At 46.6% G+C, this 24,109-nt stretch overlaps 1 long non-coding RNA gene across 1 annotated transcript; it reads left to right on the top strand.

Annotated features, from left to right (window-relative positions):
• Nucleotides 1–11,217: 11,217 nt before the first annotated feature.
• LOC311526774 lies at nt 11,218–22,115 on the top strand. The gene is made up of 3 exons (XR_014713128.1): nt 11,218–11,606; nt 17,231–17,349; nt 21,290–22,115. It is a non-coding gene; the product is annotated as an uncharacterized lncRNA (long non-coding RNA).
• The last annotated feature ends 1,994 nt before the right edge of the window (nt 22,116–24,109 follow it).

Genomic DNA, 24,109 nt, shown 5'->3' with positions numbered 1-24,109 from the left:
ATGCAGTAGGCCTTGGAATCCAGCCTTGTTTATATTACTGTTGCTTCCTCTCCCCCTCTCGCAGACCCCCACAGCTCAACTCTGCATTGGGATACACAAAAATGCTCCAGTTTACTTGTTGCCTAGGATCTATTTATATATGAAAGTCTCAAGCCGTTACCTCTTCAGAGAGTTCTTGAGCTACAAGCTTATAAATTCCCATGCCAGGTGTACAGCAGATGGACAGACACAGTGGGAAAGCCTCACAGAATCACGCCCCTGCCTCCGGCATCAACAGACCAGTATCCAAGAACCCCACAGAAGGGAGCAATGCTGAGTGAAGAGGAGGCACTGCCTTGGCCCACAGTTTGGCAGTTTTGAGCCAAACCCAGGACTGGTGTAACTTATTAGCATTACTGCAGTGACAGCAGGGACAATTTTGGCCATTGTGTCTATTGCACAGAGGATTTCTCAAGGCAGCCAAAGAGGCCAATTTTCATGCTAGCTGAGCTCACTTTTATCAGACTCTGAGCACTGGTTATCCCCTATGAGGAATAGATTTCCTATACACTCATTGTATTTTAAATCTACAGCATGTGCAGCCCATCCAGCAAACATGCAGAAAATGGATTTGTTTCCTGCTGCCGCTGGTCCTTAGCCCTCCCTTTGTGTGGATGCCCTTTGCACCTGCACTAGATTGTGGGCACATATAGGAACAGCTGGGTCACTAACTACCTATTTTCACCTACAGTTCATTTGCAGACACAAATGCAGGAATTTCCCCCTCTCTGAGCCTCCATTAGCCACCTGTAAATTGGGAATAAAGATATTTTCTTACCTCCCTTCAGGGATATAAGGCTTGTGAAGGTTAATTTGGAAATCACTTAGAGCTCTTCATCTTGAAGGGCTAAAGAGGTAACCCATTTCAATAGGGCAGTCATTTAATACTATTTGCACAGATAGCCAAATTCACCTGTGGTCTAGGCAGGTGCAACTCCACTGAGGCCAAGGATGCTGTGTTCACTTGTATCATTTGCCTCTGAGTATCCAGATAGTGTTACATAGTACAAAATGGGCATTACAAATGCATAGAAGAGTCACCATAAGGTTTCAGCAGCACAGAGAGGAGCATTGGTGGCTGATACAGTGAGGAGAGTTGGTCACGCTACAGGTTAATGGAGAAAATTATCCCACCCTGTGGCATAATTGTTAGTTTCTTCTCATAGATGACCCAGTACAGAACAACAGGAGATCTTGTGGGTGAGGACTGAGGGGCACTATCAGAGCTGGTGGGGGAGTAGTAACAGAATAACAGGAACTGGATACGGAGAGATCTGCATTGGCAGCGTTATGTGGAGAGCCCAGGACTTGTGCAGCAGGACAGGATTTAGGGACATTGGCAGAGCTACATAGGGAAAGTTCTTACAGCAGCTGACTGCATTAGCATGACTCTGCCTGGTGCTCTAATGACTCGTTTTCATAAGCACCAAATTTGCTTAAAATTTAAAAGAAAAGCCCCTCTTAAAATGTACCAGTCCTGAGAAAAGATAGTCAGAATCCTGGGAAGTGCATGGCTCAGAAAGAACCCCACATTAGAGATGCCCTGGAAGGTCTCACTATTGTGGTGAGAACTTATTAACGGAGAAAAGATGGTCTTTGTGCACGTTCCATCTTCTTATGTGGCATCTCCATTACTGGAGGTTTGCAATCCTGCTAGCCCATTCTGTACGGTCTCCTATTAATCTCTCGATAGATTAATAGTCCTTTTGATCAGACTAGGATACCACATCATTCATCCAAGGTCTTTTTCTGCCTTGTGTTTTTCTGCCTCATCTTTTCCTTCCTGTGCCTGTAAACATGCATCACCTGCTGAACCTCTTAACACGTGCCCTTTAGATTGAATCTTTCTTTTCATAGGATCTCTGACTAGCATTTGCTGAGTTGTTACATGATCTATCCATGATATTTTTCAGAATTATTCTATAAAACCATAATTTGAGGGATTGTTGTTTCTTTATTATCCATTGCTTAAATGTCCATGTTTCACAGCTTTAATTTAACACAGACCAAATGTAAGTTTTTAAGAGTCAGACTTTAGTCTTCAGATTTATGTCCCTCTTCATCAGATGTTTATTCTTCCAGAATGTCTCTTTTGCTCTAGCTATTCTGATGCTGACTTCGATATCCGATCCTCCATCTTCTGTTATCTTGCATGTTTTCCCAGGATCCTTGCATACCACCATAGTTTTTGTCTTGTCCACATTCAACTCAAGACCATATTCTTTGCCATATTCATATCTAATCTGCATTAACTTCATCAAACCTTCTTCTGAATCAGCCAACACACTGTGCACATTCCATAGTGTTTTATAAGCCGCATCCCCCTGCTCTATTGAATAGCTGGGATGTAGGCAGGATTCCCCTAAGGTTGTATCAATGGATTTTGTGTGGCATGGAGAAGATAAATCTTTACTTCTGCCTCCCCTTGTTCTCCCCAAACACCTATCCAAAAGGAACTCAGTATTTCTAAGTTGCTATATGGCTCCCATACCATCTGAGACTCCCAAGTACTTATTTTTCAATCTTTCCCTGTGAGGTAGCAAATTATTATTATGATCACTATTTTACAGAGAGGGAGTTAAGGTACACATCAATCATGAGACTTGCCCAAAGTCACACAGGAAGCTTATGGCAGAGCCAGGGATTTAAGTCACATCTTTTGTGTCCAATGTCAATGTCTTAACCACAAAATCATACTCCTTCCTTCGATGGGTAAATATAACTAGCACTTAATCTCGCTGTACCTCAGTTCCCCTTCTATAAAATTGGAATATCTTCCCTTCCTCAGAGGGGTGTTTGGAGAATGAATCCATAAATACCAGGAAGGCTGAGATAGGATCATACAAGAATCTAGAAATAAAGCAAGTCCCATTTGAACTAGTGTTTGCTTTGCAAGCATGACTGGCTTCTCAGCGTGGCATGGATAAGGACGCTTTATGCTCTGTACATCTCTATGTACAATAATTCAAAATTTCATAGAAGCTCCGTGGTCCTGTCTGCTTCCCACCCCATTCATACAACTCAGGGCTCTGGATTACAAGACACTATGGAATGTGCCAGACAGATTCTTCCCAATCATGGTGCAGGTGGAATTATGTCAGTCAGTAAACAAGGGTAGATCTGTTTTCTTTCCCCTGTGAATGATTTATACTCTGCCATGAGAGTGAGAGGGTAGGGAAGCTGCAGAAACAGAGGCAAAGAAAGTGCTCATGGACAGGGCAGTGAACCATGTTTCCTCTGTGTGTGCGTTATTCCCATACGGAAGAAACAGATGGTGGCTTAATATGTTTAAAATATGTAAACTCCCTGAGGGATGGCAGCACAAATCCAGAGTAATTCCAAGTTGATTGAGTTACAGTGTTATAGCAGGGTAAGTGATAGCAGGATCTGGCCCAGTGTGCTGGTCACACACAGTTTCAATCTCTGTGTGATGTGTTTGATCAAGATTATAATAAAGTGTGCGAGGAAGGAATAATTGGCCGGAGTCTCCTTTGCACTACACCACTGGCACAAAGTGGCCCTAAACATGGAGTAGCAGGATTCAGGAGGATCAGCCCAGTACAGACAGATTGTCCCATAGAGTAGAGCTGGTATAGTGGCACCTTTGCTACCTCCCCTGCAGACTGCTGGTGTAAGAGTCAGGACTGGGAAAAGAGGACACTGCTGCAGCTTCTGTAACAGCCCCATGGGGTCACTGGCAGCCAGCTCAAGATACAGCAGCTCTTAGGCTGCTCTAATTTACACCATGGGATATCATGCTGGCATGCAGCCAGCCCAGGATTCAAGCCATCATTGCATCCCTGTCCTGAGTTGTACTGTGTGCTTCTTGGCTGCAGCCAAGGATCAGGACTGATGTTTTATGTTTTCTCATGGGGTTTTTGTGGGTGGAGGTGCTCAGCAAATGGATTCTGTTTATAATTTGAAGAGACAGGTCAACCCATCATCTTGGAAGACATGGTGAGGGAGAAGCATCTTGCTACTCCTAACAGGGCTCTGCTAGGCAGCCATTATTGAGTGTAATAGTACCCCTGCTCTCCTTTCAGATCACAGTAAATGCGCCTATCATGCTGCAGACATGGTCATTTTGTTTTCTTTCAATTTGGGGGCTTGTTTAGTTTGGCTGCCTAGGAGTCCCACTCTGTCAGCAGCTGCCAGAAGATTGAGGTAGGCCAGGCAGCCAAGTGAGGCCTAGTCACTCAATGAAACCTTGACACCCGTGTCAGCAGGAGACTGGATGGGATGCATTTCACTCTAATTCTGGGTAGGTAGATATCAAGAAAGGACTTGGCTACACAGTAATACTCCGGAAAATTAATCTGAATAATTTTTTAAGTGGATTAGATAAACTGCAATAAACCCCTGTGTGGACACTCTTATTCAGAACTAAAGCAGCCTTAATTCACTCAGGAGGTGAATTAAACAAAATCAAATTAAGGCTACTTTGATTCTGAATAAGAGTCCACACAGGGGTTTAAATGTCATTTAACTAATCCACTTTAACTTCACACTTTTAGTTAATTCTGATTAATTTTCTTTGAGTGTCCCTGTGTAGACAAGCCCAAAGTTCCAGCCTCAGGAACAGAAGGGATGGAAACCCTCTTCTGTATGATGGAATGGAAGCTAATCTGAGAATCCTTTTCAGCAACAAGACAGCTTGTTGCAGCCACAACAGTTCCCCAGATGAGAAAGAAGGGTCAGAGTAACTGAGAAATATTGTACCCCTAGTATAAACAAACAATTTTTATCAGCTGTGATTCACCATCAAGGGCCAGCCACCTCTGGGGTGGGATGCAGCAGCTGTGCACAGCATCATAACCCAAATGTTTAGGGCAGGAAGTGAAGAAGAATCCTAACTACATGCAAAACTGCTGGGGAAGTTCAGGGAGACAGACTAGAATGACCAAGCTGGAATTTGGCCACAATGCTGGAGATAGAAACCTTACTCTCGAGAAAATTCCCAAGACTTTAGTGCCCACAAGTGCTCAGGATTGTACTTACTGTTGCTCTATTTCTCTGTACAATTATTGTTTCATATGTGTTGCATAGTTGTCCCATGGAGGAGGGGGAGAGTTATCATGCACTATAGCACCAGGCACAAGGTCTCCCTGTGTCACCAGGGCTGGTGTATCCAGTTCAGATAAGTTTTGTTAAACTGTTTTTGTTTTGTTTTCTCACTGATTGGCCTGTCTTGCTTCAGACAGGAAGCAAAAGAGCCAAACGCCACTAGGGAAGTGAATCTTATGGTGTTCCTCCTAGGGCTGTCAAGCGATTAAAAAAATTACTCGCGATTAATCATGTTGTTAAACAATAATGGAATACCATTTATTTAAATATTTTTGGATGTTTTCTACATTTTCAAATATATTGATTTCAGTTACAACACAGAATACAAACTGTATAGTCTCACTTTATATTTATTTTTTGTTACAAATATTTCCCCTGTAAAAAAACAAAAGAAATAGAATTTTTCAACTCACCTCATACAAGTACCGTAGCACCATCTCTTTAATATAAAAGTTGACTTACAAATGTAGAATTATGTACAAAAAATAACTGCATTGAAAAATAAAACAATGTAAAACTTTAGCGCCTACAAGTCCATCAGTCCTACTTCAGCCAATCGCTCAGACAACCAAATTTGGTTATAATTTGCAGGAGATAATGCTGCCCCTTCTTGTTTACAATGTCATCTGAAAGTGAGAACAGGTGTTCGCATGGCACTGTTGTAGCCAGCGTTGTGAGATATTTACGTGCCAGATGTGCTGAAGATTCATATGTCCCTTCATGCTTCAACCACCATTCCATAGGACATGCGCCCATGCTGATGATGGGTTCTGCTCGATAATGATCCAAAGCAGAGCAGACAGATGCATGTTCATTTTCATCATCTGAGTCAGATGCCACCAGCAGCAGGTTGATTTTCTTTTTTGGTGGTTTGGGTTCTGTAGTTTCCACATCAGGGTGTTACACTTTTAAGACTTCTGAAAGCATGCTCCGCACCTCGTCCCTCTCAGATTTTGGAAGGCACTTCAGAGTCTTAAACCTTGGGTTGAGTGCTGTAGCTATTTTTAGAAATCTCACATTGGTACCTTCTTTGTGTTTTGTCAAATCTGCTGTGAAAGTGTTCTTAAAACAATCATGTGCTGGGTCATCATCCAAGACTGCTATAACATGAAATATATGGCAGAATGCAGGTAAAACAGAGTCGAAGATATACAGTTCTCCCCAAGAAGTTCAGTCACAAATTTAATTAACACATTATTTTTTAATGAGCATCATCAGCATGGAAGTATATCCTCTGGAATGGTGGCCAAAGCATGAAGGGGCATACAAATGTTTAGCATATCTGTCATGCAAATACCTTGCAACGCCAGCTACAAAAGTGCCATGCGAATGCCTGTTCTCACTTTCAGGTAATATTGTAAATAAGAAGCAGGCAGCTGCATCTCCTGTAAATGTAAACAAACTTGTTTGTCTTAGCGATTGGCTGAACAAGAAGTAGGACTGAGTGGACTTGTAGGCTCTGAAGTTTTACATTGTTTTGTTTTTGAGATCAGTTATGTAACAAAAAAATCTTCATTTGTAAGTTACACTTTCCGGATAAAGAGATTGCACTACAGTACTTGTATGAGATTAATTGAAAAATACAATTTATTTTGTTTATCATTTTTACAATGCAAATATTTGCAATAAAAATAATATAAAGTGAGTACTGTACACTTTGTATTCTGTGTTGCAATTAAAATCAACAGATTTAAAAATGTAGAAAAATATCTAAAAATATTTAATAAATTTCCATTGGTATTCTATTTTTTAACAGTGTGATTAATTTTTTTTATCGCAATTAATTTTTTGAGTTAATCACGTGAGTGAACTGTGATTAATTGACAGCCCCAGTTCCTATCCTAGATGAAACCAGAAAGTGCTAGCAATCTCACAGGGCTTCCTACCAGGGAGGTGAGAAACTGGGAATTCTTAACTACACTGTATGCAGCGGCCCAGGGACCCCATTCCCAGTGGCCTGTGATACATGTGGAAGGTGACGGAACCACTGCATACCAGACAGCAGCTAGCTCAGTTCCTCATGGGGTCATTTGAATGGTGGTGTGAGAGCTTTACCAAGATGTGGAGATAGGAATAGAAGGCAGCAAGGACCAGATGGAGAAGGACACCCATGGTGGGCCTGATCCAAAGGAACAATGGGGATGGGGCACGCTGTGAACTTGATGGACAGACTGAGCCAGAAGAACCAGGGGAGTAGTATACATCTACTGTATGCCACCCTGATTCTGAGGACTTGTTATTTACAAGCATCAGGGGAAGCTGGGTTTGAATTGGCCCAATTCGTAACCCCACACAATGAGATGACAAGCGTGAAGCAGCCTGTGTTGACTGGGGATGATGGAGAGGGTGGGGGGAGAAAGTGGTAGGGAGGCAGGCGCACTCCCTGGAGATAAGGGAGGATATAATGACTAGTTTGACACACACATACACACAAACACACAGAAAGCCAAATCGCAGAGGATAATTGCTTCAAAAAACAAAGGGAAGCTTCATATTTTTTTGGCTTGCTGACAGAATTAGCACAGTAAGCATTAGCTGTCTTTCCTTTTGTTCTCCTCCAAAAACATCACTTTCCTTCAAGGGAGTGGGAGGCGGGATATGAGCATCCCAGAGCTTGCAACAGAATACCGCCAGCTGCAGAAGGAAGCCCTCCTCCGCACACACATCCTCTTTCCCCAGGGACATATCCTGAGGATAAATGCAGCCAGCCACAGCGCATACCTGGGAAGCTGGAGCTCATTTGCTTCTGGCCCTGAGGATCCCTGTTCTGGCCTGTGAGTGTCAGAGAGGGACTTTCAGGTACTGGTACTCCTCTCTCCTCCTGCTTCCTTACCCTGTCACATCTAGTTCCACTGAGTAAAGAGACATAACTATATTAGCTCACGCTGTCTCCCAGAGAATGAGGCACATTGTACCAGTCTCTGAACCCCGCCAGATGATGCTTCCATCAGAACCTGTACAAACCCAGCACTCCCTCTCTTAACGCCCCTCCACCCACCTACTGAGGTGCCCAATGTGTCTGTTTCAAGGGAGGGAGCTAGCACTGGTGGAGGCAGGACACTAGAGTAATGGTCTAATCTGGTACAGGGGCTCCTATAAGCCTCAGAAGTGTGAATGGCTGGATCAACTCAAGAGCCTCAGGGGCTTGTTCTCAAGCTCAGAGAGCTCTCTGAAACTCCATATTAATTGCCCAGTGCCCAGGTTCCCTTTTAAACTGAGCAGGCAACATCAGCTCCAAGCGCAATGAAGCGAGGGCAGGAAGGGCTCTCTCCAATTCCCCCAGCCCAGGCCTAGAATCTAGGCCAATAACATACAATTAAGATGTCCTGCCAGAGGAGAGCTCTGGATTGCACATCGACATGGATATAGCACGGGTTGGCAGGGACACAGGCCATCATCAAAGGGTTATTTATGAGACAGTTTCAAAATGCCGCTGTCAAACGGCCCTGAATAATGGAAACTCTCTGCTCTGTCCTGGCCTTAAATATGAATATACAGTATAGCTATAATGAGATTTTTACTACTTTGCTGGAAGAAAGAAAACAAATGGGGATGGGGTTGGGGGGGAATGGAACTGAGAAATGAAAGGACTCGAGATGGAAGAAAGAGGAGCTAGGTCAATACCCCTAGTGCGGAAGCAGCAACAGGGAGGCAATATCTTGTGTAACCCAGCAGTGCCGCCTGTGGATGACTGATGGATAGCACTGGTAGCCTTCACAGTAAGTCCCATCCAGTGCATTTTAGCCCAAAGCAATGACAGCAATAAAGTGGGGATCACATGGATGAAGGTGTAAAGTGGGGAACAATTCAGGGATCCTCAGATTGGTGATTGGGACTCAGGAAGTTCCCTGTTTCACCCCAAATAAAAATGCAAATGTAAAACCCCATTACTATCAGAGTCCTGCTCCCCAGATCAGACCACAGCACACCCCACTGCTGCTTCACTTCCCAAGCCAGACCTGATATCCTTGTAGCCCTTTTTTGAACCTAGTGGCTTTTCACCTGAGGGTACCTGGGTTCACATCTGGATCGTGCTACAGATGAAAGCGTTTGGTGACCACAGTCTAGTCCCTGAAAATCAGTTACTCACAACACAAAACCACTGCACAGCCTGGCAGGATTAACTAGCTGTGCTGGGGTGAGGTCAAGGGTTGTGACAACTGGGGTACAGCATGTCAAGTCTGAGGGACATTGGCAGAGCGGGGGAACAGGATTAGAATAACAGAAGTGCTGCAGGGCAGGATGAAGGGTCCCTGGTAGACCTGAGACAGGGTGAAGCACAAGTGGGATAGCCAGAGTAGCTACAGGTCAGGATAGGGGTGGCAGAGTTATGTAGGGCAGGTGACAGCTGTCACAGTTTGTATACACACTATACCACCATTGGGTGAGGACTGTCATCCCCACAACTTTCACCAGCACCAAATTCCCCTCCTTCCTCAAACATTCTTAAAAATGCTGAGCACTGCAATGTACTCAAAGTGGGGAGAAAACCTGGGCTGTACCTTGCAAGGCTGGTTAGCAGATGTGGGCCATAGCGGGGAGGGAAGGGCGGGGTGGGGGGAAGCAGAGGAGGGCGTTGCCAAACAAGGCAACAGAGTTGTCTCCCCTCCTTCCTCCCTCCCCTGTCCTCACCCCCTGGACGTAGACCAGCCCTTCCATCTCTGCAGCACTCTTTTCTTGTTCAAAGGAACTGGCAAGGCAAGACAGTTTTTTAGTTTATTCCATAAGCAGCATCACTCCTGGGGCTCCTTCTCACCCCCAGGCACTGTCAGGAGTTCACCAGATTCTCTCCCTCCCCCATCCCACCATTACCAGGCAAGCTGCGTATCTGGGAGCTTGACTGCTCTCTGCCCCACCTACCTGCCTTTAGCTCACTATTTATCCTTGTAAATTATTGACATCAGAAATGTAAAACGTTTAACTGGAGACAACACAAAACTTTACACTGCCTGGGATATTGGAGAAAAAAGCATGCAGGTCTGGAGCCAGGGCCCTCATTGTCACTCTGTGGATTGCATTTGCCTCTTGGAAGGGCAAGTCTGGAGCTATGCTCAAGTCACACCTTTTTCTATAAATTGGCTTATCAGTGCCGCTCCCCACTGCAATATCTGAGATTCACATACAACTCATTGATTCATCCTTATAGCCCTTATTTGTCTGCCCATGGCATTGGGGAGGAAACTGAGGCACAGAGATGGTGGTCTGTGACTTGCCCAAGGCCACACAGGAGATCAGTGACAGCACTGGGACAGTCTAGCTCTACCAACTCACATTTTAAAGCCCTCGCTACTAAACTAGGCTGTCTCTCTGAATCTGTGCCTTGGATCTCCAGGTAAGATAAATCCTCCATGCAACCAGATTTTCCTTACGTAATTTTTCTTAGTGAAAGGAAAGGACTATTAGTGAGCAAGGCAGAACTCTGGGTCAGGCTCCCTCCCCCTTCTGCTGCTGTCTCTCGCTTGTGATATTTCCAAATCCTCCTCCTCCCCCTGGCTTTGGGTTTCCAGGAAGCCTGCAACACCATTGGAGGCACTAGGTCCCAGAATAAATTGCACACCTGCTTAAGCACATCAACTTCCCAACCTAAGAGAGCTCATGCTTGTGATTGCCAGGGGCATTTTGTGTCCCATTAAGGCCGAAGCTACGCCAGTGAGATGTGTCCAGGGATATACACTGTGTATATGCAACAGTGCAATCTGTCCCTCCCCACCACCACACAATGCCCTGGGACAGCTCTATGCACTCACACACCTTTCCCCAGGGTCTCAGGTTGGCTTCTGTTGCTTATTTTCATGCCTCCCTCTGAAGAGTTAATGTGGCTCAGAGCCGGAATTAAAAGCTTAACAGTAAAAGAGAAGATAAAGGGAACAGTGGAAGAACCGGATTTTCTTTTTATTGGCATTTTTTTAAGGATGCAGTATTGAGCCGACCATGACAAATATGCCTGGAATGTTTGCCCTGGAGGCCTGGTACGAAGGGGGAAAGGCCCAGAAAAAAGCACCCACCAACTCCTTATCGAAATAGCCAGTCCCACTGTTTGTTTAAAAACAAATGTATGATCTGGTGTCTCTCCCAAGACTACAGTCCACCCCCGCCGCCAGAGTGGGACATTAATGTGTGCAGAACATGCCACTAAGGTCTCCATTGTGCTGGAGTCAGCACATTCACCAGCCAGCAGCTGTCAGAGGCATTGGTGTCCCCATCTCACAGCCTAAATGCCAGTGACAGCTACAAGATGCACAGCTCCAAAAGGAATGCAGGGGCCCTGCAACATGTGGCTAGAACCCAAAGGGGCAGTGATGGACTCCAGTAACTTGCACTGGGGGCGGGTTCCTAGCAAGAAGAGGCTGAAGAGGGAGGACAGAGGCGCTGAAGGGTGCTGGCTTCCAGTGCTGGAAAGTCACCCAATGTCATTGCCAGTCGCTCAACAGCACTGAGCAGGGGCAGACCGTTAACTACAGTCCAGGTGGAGTCTGTGTTTGAAGGTCTCAGCACAATGAAAGGTGAGTCAAGTTTCCTCCAGCAGAGGTAGGAGGCAACTGCAGAGAAGCCAGGCCTGAAACCTAAGCAATGAGCAGCAGAAGTGGAGCAGCTCTGAGGGGAAGCAACCTGGAATATGTTGCTAGCCACCAGGTGCTGTAAATGTTCTAGCTCATGTGTGAGATGTTAGATCTGGGGTCTGAAACCAAAGAAGGTAATCGTGGGACTTGTTTCCAAACTAATGGAGGTCATGGCTTGGCATCATGGGGTGACTATCACCATGCACAGGAAAACGTGAGGCACTGACATGTCTATGCTTGGGGATGTGCATTTAATAATCTTGTAGACTGCTTCTGAACTCTTCAGCAGCAGGAATGGGTTTCTCAGAGCACTAGGAAAGTGATAATACAGCCTTTTGTGTCAAGGTTGTTGGTTCAAAGCTAGCTCAGCTCAGTAATGACAAGAAGTTCCTACCACATGCTTTCTGTGAAATGAGTATGGTGATCTTAGTCTGGATTCCAGAAGGAGAAGTCCCAGTAATACCATGTGCGACTGCGTGTCTCACACATTCCCAGGAGCAGCTCTGGCAATAGTAGTGCCAAGGGGCATCACCTGGAAGCAGACCTATGATAGACCCATCACCCCCACCCCACAGTTTTGCCTTTGTTGCTATGTTCCCAATACATGTCTGTTAATGGTTTGGAATTTAGCAAATGTGTCCTGTCTCTTAGGCAGTACCCTGTGCCAGATGCTCACACCTGGGAAATAAAGGCATTGTCATAGCCTTCTGATGTTTCCTGCTCTTTCTCAGCAGCGAGGGACCTCCTTCTTCAGTGGTCAGCTGTAGAGTCCTGTGGATAAACTTGGGCCTTTCAATATTTTGGAGATACGTTGTTTTCTTCTGAACCGTTAAGATAGGACTCCTCCAAAAGCAGCTGGAATCATTCAACCCAAGGAAGGCTTCAGCAGGGAACTGTGTCAAATCTGAGGTTTCCCACAGATTTGGATTGACACTGGATTGGCCCCATTTGAATGGTAGCAAACCAAAGTATCCCCAGGTTTCCCTTTCCACTGGATTGTCTCGTAAGCAAGTACCTGATTTCAGAGGAAGAGCCTCATGTGCCAGAGTTTCTCATAGATGGCCATTGGGACTGATTCAGGTCCAAATGAGACAATCTGACCACAATGCAGCACAATGAATATGCAAATATGAATCCCTTCATGAAATGTTTCTTTTTGTGATTAAGAAAAGCCCAAGGAAATGAACATATCAGCTAAATAATAGAAACATGAGGGTCCAGGTGCTAAACAAATGCTCTTAATGTATTGGTTTACTAAATAAGAGGCAAACAAACCATCGGTCTACCCTCGAATACCCATAGGCACAAACAGCCTCATTTAAGAGTGCCTCTCCTAGGGTCAGGCTTCATCTGGAGGTCCCACCTGAGCCCTAACTGCTCTCTTCATGCCTACATATTGAAGGGTATTTTGTCCCACCTATCAGTGGGACCTTCCTGGTCTTCTCCACCACTTTTCTGACCCTCCATGCTATTTAAGAGCAGTGCTTGACCATGCAGACAGAGATAAGCAGGAAATATAGATCAGTAAATTGACTCTATATTACACATAGATCAAAGTTTGATAGGTGACCCCTGGCTGGCAAGAGAGACAGTGAGATAGAGAGATGCTCTCTTCAGGCCTGCAAGCCATTCCATCTTCTTAGCTCTTGCACCCTTTGGAAATCTTCTGCCAGAGCCACCACCTCGAATTCTGAAGATGAAGAAGCCTCATAAATAAGCCCTGACACCAGTCAGTATAACACATGGCCCATCAGCACCCCGTGTAAACAGAGTGTATGAACCATTCCCTGTGATTCATTTCACTCTACTCCCTCAAAAGGTGCCTGGGGCCAAGCCCCCATTCATCACTGTAATTTATACCAGCATGATTAGAGCAACTGAGCTTTTCTGCACTAACAGGGGAAGGAATGGAGCAGGGAGGGAAGGTGATAGTTTTTGTTAAGCTTGGCAAGTCCATTAATCAGAGACCTGTCAGATCTCCCTAGCTCAGAGCCACATTGTTGGAATTATAAACCTCACAATGTCTTCGTTCCAAGACAAAGTGGCAAAAAAATACTGCACCATTCTCTCTCTCAGGGGTAGAATAGTGGGGGGGGGGGAGGTGCATCAACAGAGCTAGGGGAGGATAAAGACAGGCCTGGAATATGCAATGTTCTATAAATCCAGATTAAAGACACGTTGGCAGATCATGGGGAGGGGGAAATAGCCACATGTTCAGTCTGAGATGCACTAGTTGGTTTCTGTGGGAGGGAGTTCACCCATAGCCTGCTACATATTGTCTCTCAAGCCTTAGGTTCCACTCTTGGGTCCTTTCATGAGCAATAACATTGAGCACACTCACTCCCCAAAAAGAAAAGGAGGACTTGTGGCACCTTAGAAACTAACAAATTTATTTGAGCATAAGCTTTCGTGAGCTTCACTTCATTGGATGCTGTAGCTCACGAAAGCTTATGCTCAAATAAATTTGTTAGTCTCTAAGGTGCCAGAAGTACTCCTTTTCTTTTTGCGAATACAGATTAACACAGCTGCTACTCTGAAATCACTCCCCAAAGGCTTTCGAGAGCAGGGGGAAGGCTGCAGGTCACTGACACCTGCACAAACTTTGAACTCCACAGGAGTCACAATGCCTGGCGTGGTGCCAGGGCCAGATTTTCAAATGGTCAACACCCTCAGTTGTGACTCACGGGAGTTAATAGATTCATCCTAATTGCCTTGAAAACCAACCTGCTGGGCTTTGGGCTGGAAGTTCTCTCCACAGGAGGCTTGGCCTCTCAGTGATCCCTACATCTTTCTGCTTTGAGAGATGGGGGGCTGTTTGCCATTCCAGACGTTATCCACCCCTGTATTCAGACCTCAGCCTCTCTCCTGACCTTTGTGTGGTCATGATGCTGGGTGTGGTTGCCCATCTGGCCCATAGTGTAATGTCAGAGTATAATCCTGAACCAACCAGCTGATCCAGGTCAAGTCCAGGACGACAAGAACCTTAGCACTGCCGCTGGACCTGGAACCTTTTGGCAGATACCAGGTGGCAGCACTGCCCTCTGCATTACACAAGGCCGGGATTCAGGTGCACTCTGGGCCTTTACAGAGAGCCAGTGAAGAAGCTCAGGATACTGAGGGGATAAAAGCTCCCACCAGATACCTACTGATAAGCAATACCCAGGAGGGCATTGGCATATTCACTCAGTTTGTGGGCTGGAATATGAGCACCTGTCAGGTGCTGAGCCTTAGCTAACTCCTCCTTCAGACCCTGGACAATAGGGTGCCTTTCACCTGGACAATAGGGTGCCCTGAGGTTTGAGCAAACTAGAGCTTGGCAATTTAGGGCAATAGTTTGAAACAGCCAGGACAGGATTAATAATAACACTCTGCAAGCCCACCGTGCCTTCCATGTGAAGGGCTCAGAGTCCTTTGCAAACAATGAACTAAACCTCACAGCCCCCTTCCTCCACTGTGAGGTGGGTAATATACCTTGCAGACTAGTGTATGGGACTGGGATTTAGGAGACCTTGGTTCTATTCCCAGCTCTGCTGGTTGACAGTGGACAATTCACTTCACTGTTCTATGCCTCCGTTTCCCCCTCTATAAAATAGGGATAATACTATTTCTTTGTAAAGTGCTTTGAACCCTACTGTGGAAAAGTGCTGTTGAGTGCTGTTATTCTTATCCCTATTTTACAGCTGGGGAAACAGGCACAGAGAAGTGAAGAGACTTGCTCAAGGTCACACAACGAGTCAGTGGCAGAACTGGAATAGGACCCAAGGGTCTTGACTCTCATCTAATCCTTTGCGCTAACCGCTAGCAAATTCACCTTCTTTAAAAGAAAAGACCTGGTCATGGTTACTTTTCTCTCTGCCTGTAACAAGCTTTCTCTACTTCTCTTTCATTTCTCTAGTCTCCTGAAGATTCTCTCCTCAGGTCTTTTTCCACTGAACCAAGTAAAATGCCTCTCTCTAAAAGAAGCCATCTTTTAATGAAGAGTTTAAAGCGGCAGGGCTCCTAGGGACCTAGGAGTCTCTGTTCTGACTAAGAAAATGAACTACCACCTCCGTGACATGCTGCTTCTTAAAGTCTGGGCCCGGTCTGCATGGAAGCAGAGCACAGCAGGCTGGGGTCTCACTAATTAACAGCCCCTGTTAAAAATATATCATGCTTGGCTTAAACTAGGTTGCCTTGAGCTGGGAAGGCAAGGACTGGGGATTACGGAGAGAGAATTAGTAAAGCAGCTGGGAGGAGGGGTTGGATTATGTCAATATACAATTAATTAATTATTTACGTACTGCCATTTCTAAAACCAAAAAGTGCCTTTCTGTAGTGCTAGGGACCCTCGTGTCCACTAAAATACCACACAGGAAATTGTAAAACACAGGAAAAACACCCCATCAGCCTGACTCCTCATCAAAAGCCAGTCAGAGTCATCAGAACAGAACAAACAAAGCAATGCCTCATTCCGCCACAAGCCCCACTGAGGCCCTCCACATACACTCCCCCCGGCTAAAGTAGATGGGCCTTGCAGCCTGCCCTGAAGGTCATAGCAGATTTGAGCTATTTCAGACAAAAAGGAATGGGTGCCATAGATAGGCACCCGCCCAGAGAATGGTGTGTCTGCCGTTACCTCCCATTTAAACCAAGGAAGCTCCAGCACCTCCATTCACTGCAGCAGCAGCAGCATTACCACAGGGTATCGTCAGCACATTTTAAGCCACATAGATAGATAATGCTTCCTTGCTAGCCCCCCATGTAGTCATTGAACAAAGGGGATGACAAGGCTGAAATCTGCAGCACCCCACACCAAAGTACCATTCAGTCATTGAGCCCCCTAAAGATATCCACTCCACTCTTGCACAGAACTACAAGGGATACATCAGCATCTTTTGATCAATGGTATCAAAGGCAGCTGATAGGCTTAAGATCAGCCTGGCACCTGCTCTTCATCCATTTCCAGAAGGAGGTTGTTGACTGAGGCAACAAGTTTGGGTTCTGTGCAATACTGACATCTGTTTCCAAGCTGAGAAAGTTCAAGGAGATGAGGCATCTCAATGCTATGAGACCTTCCAAGTCACCTTACCCAGAAAGGAAGATTTAAAGTGACTCAATAGTTGACCAGAGTCTCAAGCTCAAAAAGCTAAGGAAAACTTCCTTCACAGTCAGAGGCATCCTGTCCTCAAAAGAGTCAATGACAGTGTCAACTAACCATAGGCCCAGTGCTTCCTGACTGGCCCTACACCAGCCAGGAGGGACATGGCTCTGAATCATAGCTTTGGGTCCAAAGTTCACTCAACACTTCCAGAAGTGACACAGGCTGACATTCAAGCAGAAAAGCTCTCATGTTCATCCCATCGCAATATTACCCTGCTACCCTGGACACAGATATTTCAACCTGAACCTGAATAATTTCCTCTACGTAATAGCTAGAAATTTCCTCACAGCAGAAGGCACTGAAATCAACATCCCACCAGAGACAGCCTGGATTAATCAGGCTGGCCACAACTCAGAACAATTTGCTGACTAAGACTTGGCAGAGTCTGTGGTGTGTGCTAAGGACCTCTCCTTTGCATCCCGCACAGCCACAGCATCAGAGCTCAACAATCCTTGTGGAGCGAGGGACTGCATTCATCCAGCCACACCACCAGCATTCCAGCCATCTTCTCTCGTTTCAACTGGTGCAGGTCATGCCCACACCAAGGTAAACTGTGGGGACACAGCTATGAAAGGGGGCATGTAGCAGCCACTCTATCAATAATAGGGGACAACAGATTGTAATAGAAATCCTTCTAAACCAGCAAGGGAGTGATCCATTTGGCTGTTCTGTATGTGTGATTAGATGATTATTAGAATCCTGGCTGATAGCACAATAGCCCAGCACTGGTATAGAGAACTGTCCCCTGCAGTCTTGCCCTGACCCTCTAGCTTTCCCAGCAGAAAGCCACTGTCAGTCATGGGGGATTGGCAAGAACTCCCCATAAATCACCCTCAACAATGAGGTAGAGGAAGAGAGAACAGGATTTATCAAGTCATTTAAAAAAGCCTCCAACGCAGTTCTGGCAGCAGACTTGTTTCTCTCTGCTGTATGGGGACTCCTGTCCCACTGCTTCCCTTCCCCTCCCTTTCCTTTAATGTTAAATAGTGTCTGGATGATAAAAATCCCTCCCCACTCCTTTTTTCACTGGAGAAACAAAAAGGAACCCCAGGTTCTACAGAGATTTGTATCTCCATTAATAGCACTTTCTTGCTCTTCCTTCCTGCCCCAAGGAGGAGATTGAGAATTATGTAGCTTTTGGCCTCAGCACATATTTTCCTCTGTACACCCCAACTAACCCTGCAGGCATTGCTATTGATATCCCTAGCTCCCTACCCTCATCAGCCAGGAATCTGCCAGATGACACAATCCCCCAGTGCAATCAGCATGTCTTAGTAAGGGCTGAGTATCTCTAGCAGGGTCAGCCAGCAGGTACTGAGTATAACCAGGGTACAACCAGCAGGTAATGAGTATAATTGGGGGCACAGCCAGCAGATACTCAGTATAACCGGGGACACAGCCAGCAGGTACTGAGTATAACCAGGGGTACAGCCAGTGGGAACTGAGTATAACCGGGGGTCCAGCCAGCAGGTACTGACTATAATTGGAGGCACAGCCAGCAGGTACTGCGTATAATCGGGGGCACAGCCAGAGGGTACTGAGTATCACTGGCAGGGTCAGCCAGAAGCTGCTGAGTTGCCAGCCAGCTCCCCACATGTGATGAGAAGTCTGTGTTCTTTGTCCTAAGCAGGAGTTGGCAGAGTGCTACAGGACTGTTTTTACAAAGGGGTTCCCAGCAGTGGGTGCCCTTTTATACCTGCCCCACTGTTAGCATGTTATGCACCCCGCATGTTGGGAGCAGTTCAATCCATCAGGCCATGGAGTCTTTGAATGGAGAGGCACATGCCTGCCTGTTGTGCAATGACTGGGGGAGTAGGAAGCTTTGCTTTGCAATCTCTATGACAACTTTTACTGCTGTCTACCTAGCCAGGGCCTTTTCCTTCCCAGTTCTAATGACCCACATTGCTGGGTGTGGGCATCTTTTCCCCTGAGGCACCCACTATAAATAGCAGCAGTTAACAGCATCTGTCTTGATTCAGTCGAGCCTGCCTTATGCACAGTAGATAAAAAGTTAAGTGGGTAGCTCCCCGTTTGATTGAGTCTCTGTGTTCCCCAGGGGAAATGCACAGTGATGCACAACACCACCAAGCCCATTATGATGGGATTGCATTAACCAGCTAAAGTAGGCCCACTAGCCTCAGAAGCTCCCATAATTCCCAGCCTCTGTCTCCTGCTCAGTTGCACCCGACCCCATCATCACTGAAGTCAGGCTTGGGGAATAGGAGAATTCCACAGGGGTAAGGGGATCAGGGCTCTCTGGTTGGGAAGCCCATATACTCTCATGTCACTGGGCCATAAGAAGGTAAGTGTTTGTTGTTCTAACAGCAAGCAGCCTTGTACAGAGAGGAGCAGCAGGAGGACGCCTTCTCCACCACAGAGCTCTCCTCTCCGTGCCAGAGCAGCAGGATGTTTACAAGAATGTTTCTGGCTGGTTAAGGACACACAGAGACACAGAAAAAAAATCTCCTGTTGTTCCGTCTAGCAGATGGAAAGTAAACACAGCTGCTCCTTTAGCATAGCCCAGCCCCCCTTCTTACCAGCCACCCACTCCCCTGTGTAGCCACAGTGGTGGGTCCCCTCAGGCTTCAATGGCAAGGTATGAAAGAGCCTTCCAGAAAAGTGTGGCATCTTTGGACATCTGTGCATAGCACTAAGGTTAGTGGCTGCTCTGAAGGAGATGTTCAGACCCAATGCTACTGTGAGAGTCTCCAAACCCTTGCTCTCCAGCTTGGCCCTGCCCACTCATCTGAGTCCCTGGTACCTTCTTATATATCTAGCACACATCACTACACATTGAGTAAAACAGCAATGATCAAAACAGGGCTGGGCTCAGTGGTTCAGGGAGAAGCAGCCACGGAACCAAACTGGAGAATATAGGCAGAAGGAAAATGAAATTCAGAAAGAGCTAACAGGGAAGACCAAGATGGTAATGGTGGCTGAGCCTGAATGAAAAGGCCATGTACATAGCCTTGAAACCTACCCCAGAGAGGTGCTGGTGGGTATGCTAAGGAAGGGAGACCCATAGATTGGGTCCTGGGTTTGAGAAGGTCTGATTCAGACACAGCCTTGGAAAAGAGAGCAAGGAAAACCCAGCCGACCTCAGCAATTTTGGCAAGACATGGGGCAGAGACAGTTGCTCATATATTTCTGGCCTACACTGTTATATATTATTTCTCTGCCTAAAAGAAGTGCTCTCTGAATGCTCCTAAGAGATAGACTCTTGGAGATTTCAGTCTCTGGTCTGCTCAGAGAACAGAGTGGAGCAGCAGAGTATGGGAAGACAGGGATAGGCACGTCCGATGCCCACATCATGCCAACCACATCACAACCCAGAGAACAGGTGACAGAAGACATGATTAATGTCTACAAACATGGGAAGGATATTCCAAAGAGGACAGGAAGCAGGGCTTCTCACTAGTCCCCAAGTCTGTGGCAGGAGCAGTGGGCTACACCTGCAGCAGGAAGAGTTGATGTTAGCTTTCAAACTCTACCAAGAGTTTGGATGACAAAATAAGCTCCTCATAGAGGCTGTGGAATCACTGTTCCTAGAGATGTTTCATACTGAGAGAGGCATCCAGTTCACAGGGTAGTTTGTGGATAACGAAATCAATCCTGCCCAGAAGAAGGAGGGACAGACCTGATGGCCCACTAGCAGTATGTCCAGTTCAAATGTTTCTCTGAGAGAAATTTAGCAGCCTGGTGTTGCCACTGTCAGGTCATTTTGTCAGCAGTTTGTCAGGCCTGCAGCCCTGGTTTTGGAAGAATAGCTTTTCCAGTATAAGAAAGGTACTGGGAACATCTAGTGATAGTATTTTTAAGTGGCATTGCATTTTTGGGGCATCTCTCACTGTCTTCTTCCCTTCATCCCTTTTTCTTCTCCCTTCCTCTCTGGCATGGAGCTGGTTCACTGAGCACCTGAGGAGAGAACAGGAGTGGGTTCCCCTAGCACAATCTTCTTAGCCTGTGTGATTGGTAGAGGGACGCATATGAAGTCCTAACCCTGGAGGGTTCTGTACTTCTTGCAGTGACGTGTGGGAGCCAGCCATGGGGCTGGGTGTGCACATGTGTTTGGTGGACACAGGCCATGAAGCTGGAGTTTCAGCAATGGGAAGGAAGCTCCAAGCATCCTGCAGCCTCTGGGATTTTCCCAGTGCCCTTTGCTCCTTGCCATATTTTAACCTGATGAGCCCCTGGAACCAGGGGTTGGTGACTTCCTGCTGCACCTCCACAAACCGGGATGTGCTGTCTGTGTGACTCACACCCAGCCTGACTCAAGGCTGAAGGGAAATTAAACCTTACTCTCATTTAACATATAATTTCACCAGTTTCATGGCACAGCAGCTCATGGAATATTCCAAGCACTTTAGGTTACACCCCAAAATTATGCTTTGGGCTTTTAGGTTCAAATAAACCTTACATCACTAAACCAAACAGCTGAATTTCACCCAATTTCATGTTAAAAGTCATGACTTTTGTATGATTTCAGAAACCATCCAAGACCACCCAGGCTCCTGGTCCAGAAGCCTCAGTGACCCTCCCACAGACTGGGGCTGAGCTCTAAGTTTGTTGTGGAACTCCAAAGGAGGCGAGTTGTCCATTTAAAGGTGTGAAGTTTTTGTTGCAAGTATCAAACATAGCACAGCACTAGAGCCAATGAAGTCTGGCTGAGCGGAATTCTAGTGTCCTCTAATGGCCAGTGTGCTTCATGACATCTCTGCAATGCAAACTGAAGGGACATGCTGCAGGAAAGTAACAGCACAAGCAAATTCCTCTCACCAACTCCCAGAAAGATTTTGCAATAGTTCATGGTCCCACAGATTGGACTTTCCACCAGTGTGAACTGTTGGAAGACATGGGTCCATGGGTGACCAAGTCACTAAAGCAATTGATGATGGAAACAGCTGATTCCCTCTATGACAGGTTTCAGAGTAACAGCCATGTTAGTCTGTATTCACAAAAAGAAAAGGAGTACTTTTGGCACCTTAGAGACTAACCAATTTATTTGAGCATAAGCTTTCGTGAGCTACAGCTCACTTCATCAGATCTTGAGAAGGGGACATAGAGCAGGAGAGCATGCTGGAGTGCCCTTTCTATCACGTTTCTTGGTGAGTCCTTCCCATCCCTCTTGCAGGAGAGATGATGTCACAGTCGACATGGTACCCCTCCCCCCAGCTTGACCAAAGTGTCATCATGTCACTCAGGTGCACAATGCAAATGCACTCATGTCTATTGTGTGTGTCTCTGTGAGGAAAGTGATCAAGGATCTGTAAGTGTTCACCCTTTGGAACTAGTAATTTGCAATAGAATTTCCTTCCCTCCCTGGCTGAGTGTCATGTCCTAGCTGCAGTTTCCTGCTTAGACTGCTAGACAGAGTCAGGTGTGGGCAACACCCTACATCCCCTTCTGGCACATGGTATCATAGCCCAGCCCCTTCTTATAAGAAATAGCAGCAATTCCCCAGACTGCAGAGGCTTGCACTGTCCCCACAGCAGTTGGTTGGAAATGGAAGTTTCAGATGGTGGTTTTTTGGGCAGGAAATCCTCAGGTGATTTCTGTGGGCCCCTTCTATGCTCCAGTGCGGGTGGGGAAGGGGGAGCTGGAATGAGAGATGCGGGCCTGTGCAAGTCCCAGGGTGAGGCAAGGGCAGAGTGGGATATTTTTCGAGCGGAAGTGCATTGCTTTGAGTTAGGAAACTCCCAGCAGTGCCAGTAACAAAGCAGCCCTCCTAAAGAACTCCACACCTGGAAGTATGTGTTACCCAGCCCGCAACCCTACACTCCAAAGCAGCACTCACAAAGAGCTCTCCAGTAATCACCTTGTGCACAGCCCCAGTACTCATGCAGGGCTGTGCGGATCATTTGTCAGGATTATCTGGGTATATCTCACTTAAACATCTCCCTGCCTCTGTGGGGGCCTCTGGCATGGGTGCACCTCAGTCCCTCCTATTCTCTGCCTGTGGCACATAATAGTCTAGTCTCCTATGGGCTGTACCACTTTGGTCTGATTCTGACTGTTGGGCTTTGTGTGTAGTTGCTGGGTGCTGTTGGTGTCCTACGCTATACATGAGGTCAGATTAGATGATGTGGGGGTCCCTTCTAGCCTTCAACTTTTTGCCACCCCCCCAGTTCAAAACTAGCAGGTTTAGCCCAGTGCCTGTAACCAACCCTGCAATAATAACCCGGTGTGAATGATCCTACAGTGACAAAGCAGTGTCTACAGAAGCAACCCTGCAACAATAACCCAGTGTGCACAGCCCAGCATTGCAGGGCATCTCCCAGGCCTCAACTGCCCTCTTCCCCACTACAACTCTAGCTGGCCCTTCTCAGTTCGATAACCGGGGCATTGTACTGCCTTGTGCAGGAGGTCACGGACAGAGGCAGTTGCCTTTTGCACGGTGTCCAGGGTAATGTCATCCCAACCTTCCAGTCCAGCACGCACACTACACTTGGGGACAGGCTGAGATCCTGATCCTGCTGGTTATCAGTTAATGGAAACAAACAAGGTAAGGCCAAGAAGGGAGTAGGAGGGCGGGAGTCTAGATTTGGGTTTGATAAGAATAACTAATTGGGTACATAGTTGCAGGAAAGAGCCATACTTGCCCCAGGTAAGTGTACATGAGGTGAAATATTAACCCAGACCCACGCTGCTGAAGGAATTGAGCTGTTTTCCAAGTCAGGGTTGTCTTACAGGCACCTTCAGCCAGGGCCAGCTCTAGGCACCAGCTAAGCAAGCTGGAGCCTGGCGCGGTGCTGCTGAAGGGGCGGCACTCCGGCTGTTCTTGGGGTGGCACTCCGGCAGAAGCCCCGGTGGCAATACCTCTCCATTGCTTCCCGCAGTGGCAATTCGGCACCAGCTCCCTCCAATGTTCCTGTTCTCTCCGGTGGTGGCGTATTTGGCAGGGTTTTTTTTTTTTTTTTTTGGCTGCTTGGGGCGGCAAAAAACGTAGAGCTGGCCCTGCCTTCAGTCCCTGAGAGCAAGGCAGCCAGATAGCACTAACCTGCTCCCCCAGTTTTACTGCAGTGTAATAGTGTTTCCCAAACAGCATGTACCCAAGAACACACCAGCTGCTTTTGGGGCAGCCAATCATTGTTCATGCCTTCCTACCCAGCCTGTTGGAAGGCTCCAAATCCATCCACACCACACAGACGGGCTCCCACATGTATGCATGCTCACACAGTGCTCCCATCCTCACTCCAATTCCTCTCTCTGCTTGGCTCCTATAGAAACATAACCCAGAAATACAACTTCCCACCCCCATCAATGATCAGATTATGATCAGCTCCTCAAGTCCATTGGTGGAGAAACA

The sequence above is a fragment of the Lepidochelys olivacea genome (genome assembly GCF_965140295.1).
Source record: "Lepidochelys olivacea isolate rLepOli2 genome assembly, chromosome: 9".
In the NCBI taxonomy this organism is placed as follows: domain Eukaryota; kingdom Metazoa; phylum Chordata; order Testudines; family Cheloniidae; genus Lepidochelys; species Lepidochelys olivacea.
The sequence above is the reverse complement of the archived record's forward strand: the minus strand, read 5'-3'. Positions and strand labels throughout refer to the sequence as shown.